This window comes from Diadema setosum, chromosome 19, assembly GCF_964275005.1.
Source record: "Diadema setosum chromosome 19, eeDiaSeto1, whole genome shotgun sequence".
NCBI classification, from domain to species: Eukaryota; Metazoa; Echinodermata; class Echinoidea; order Diadematoida; family Diadematidae; genus Diadema; species Diadema setosum.
Window position 1 is genome coordinate 18,248,983 of NC_092703.1, and position 2,278 is coordinate 18,251,260.

At 42.6% G+C, this 2,278-nt stretch overlaps 1 pseudogene; it reads left to right on the top strand.

Annotated features, from left to right (window-relative positions):
• The first annotated feature begins 1,131 nt into the window (after nucleotides 1-1,131).
• On the top strand, nucleotides 1,132-1,986 carry LOC140242314 (uncharacterized; annotated as a pseudogene).
• Nucleotides 1,987-2,278: the final 292 nt, after the last annotated feature.

A 2,278-nucleotide genomic window follows, 5' to 3' on the forward strand; every position in this document is an offset into this window, starting at 1 on the left:
TCCCTAACACAGTTTTTCTGTTGTGCCTTACGTACAGCGACGTTCGCCATTGGCGTGCCCAAATGAAAACAACGAATGCTGTTATCTTATTGTATTTTGCACAACCTGCTTATTAGATAATGAGATGTTTCTTTGAATATGTCAAACTCTGCTTGAGCGCCACAAGCTTTGATACAGACAGTATGTATAGTGTATAGGGAGTGGCACAGTGCTTAAGGCTGAAGTTTTGAGTGCCTCGGTCCACAGGAAAACTTTTTTGTTGTCGTTTTTTTTCCCCTCTCTCTCTTCGTTTTAAAAGACCATAAAGATGTGCATAGGGATTGAAAGTGAGGGTTAAACTGTATTTTGATTATTGAATAATACAGTATTTGGACGCTTTGGATGTTTGTGTGCCAGAAGGAAAAGACTTAGTCTTTTTTTTTATATTTTGGATTATGCTGCATTTTGGTATTCGGTGACTATGAAGCTTTTTTGTTATTCATTCTGGAAAAGCATTACAGTTGAAAGTAGATATGAGGTGTTTGTGGAGAGATAAAGATGGAAAAAAACAAAAACGTTGGGTCTTGGAGTTTGTGTTACGCTAGTATTTCGGGGTGTCATTTTCCGAAATTTAGAATCGATTTATGTGGTTTTCTCACAGGAGAGCGCTGTGCCTTACAGTTTGTGTTGAGTTTCCATTAATTAGTATACCTTCGGGTGTCATTTTCCGATATTTGCAATCGATATTACTTGGTTTTCACATAGGATAGACCCTAGGATAGCGTTGTGTCTTGGAGCAGGGGAGCTATGGGTGAGACCTTCCTGCTTGGAGTTTGCGTTGAGTTTGCATTAATTATAGTTCGGCCATCAATGATCGATCATTACAGTCCGTATTATCCTAGGAATAGGATGACTATATAGATCTATTACTCTCAACAACAACAACAAAAAAAAAAACGAGTGAAAATATTCACTCTTAAAGGAGTGAATACAAAAAGTGAATTTAGAGTGAGATTGGAGTGAGTTTCGAGTGAAAATTTTCATTTTATGATCGGTATGTTCGTCAAGGAGTAAACACGCGGTCACGGCCTTCTCCTCCACCACCCATTGCGTAGCATGTATTTCTGGAATTTCAAGTTCCACCTTTCAAAAATGGCAAGTAGCAGCGGGCAGCGGGGAACCCATAGCGGGAAACGGCTCCGGACTCCTTCGAGTGTTACAGCCTCGAGCCCGGTTTTCAGCACGCCGGAAAGCCCCACGTTACAACTTATGGAGACACAGATAGACAGGGTTTTGGAGAGCATTCAAAGCATGGAAAGGAAATTTGAGTCCAAGATCAAGAAGCTCGAAGAGAAAGTGGATGAAGTCGTGAAATCTGTCAACTTCAACGACCAAAACATCCAGGAGCTGAAAATGCAAATACCAAAACTAGAAAGTAAACTGAAGAAAGAGAAAAGGTGAATAAGGAGCTGGATGGTATGCAGTCATACATCAGCCGGGAAAATTTGCTATTCCATGGCCTTCCAGAAAAGGAGGAAAGGGAGGACTCTGAAAAAGTGCTCCGTCAGTTTTTTGTGGAACACCTGAAATTGGAACGCGAGAAAGTAGAGGAGATTGAGTTTCAGCGGGCACATCGGTTGAATGCAACGGGGAGACCGCGCCCAATTATCGCTCGCTTCCTGAGGTACAAAGACCGCACTATGGTGATGCAGAACGCAAAAAAAAAAAAAAAATCTCAAGGGAACGAGGATGTCTATTACGGAGGACCTTCCGAAACGAGTGAGGGACTTTCGACGGGAGCAGATGCCCGCCATGAGAGCGGCCCGCGCAGCGGGCAAGCTGGCCTACTTTTCGCGACGCGAACCCTGGAAACTCTTCGTTGATCGGGTGTATATTCCTATGGAGAAGCAAGGCCAATTCGTCCAACAGCACCCGACGGGAATCCGCCTCCTGGTTGAAAAGGTGTCGGATCAGCTACCCGACTCTTTTGGAGCAACAGGTGGCTGAGGCGGCAAGAATGGAGGTTGGAAACTAGATAAGACGTTAGTATCGGGAGCCATTTAGGAGTTAGTGAGATTGGAAATGGATAGTTAAAGTAATTTTGTTTCAGTGTAGAAAGGTATCACCATCATGAAACGCTAATTTGTTGGAGAGAGCGGAAAGATAAGTTCTACCGTATCATATACTTTGACACCTTTTCATGGATCACGCTGCCATTCTGGATATTGGAGACTTTGAAGTCTATTGATTTTTTATGAAAAAAAATATATCACGAGTACATAGAACACTGAATGTCATG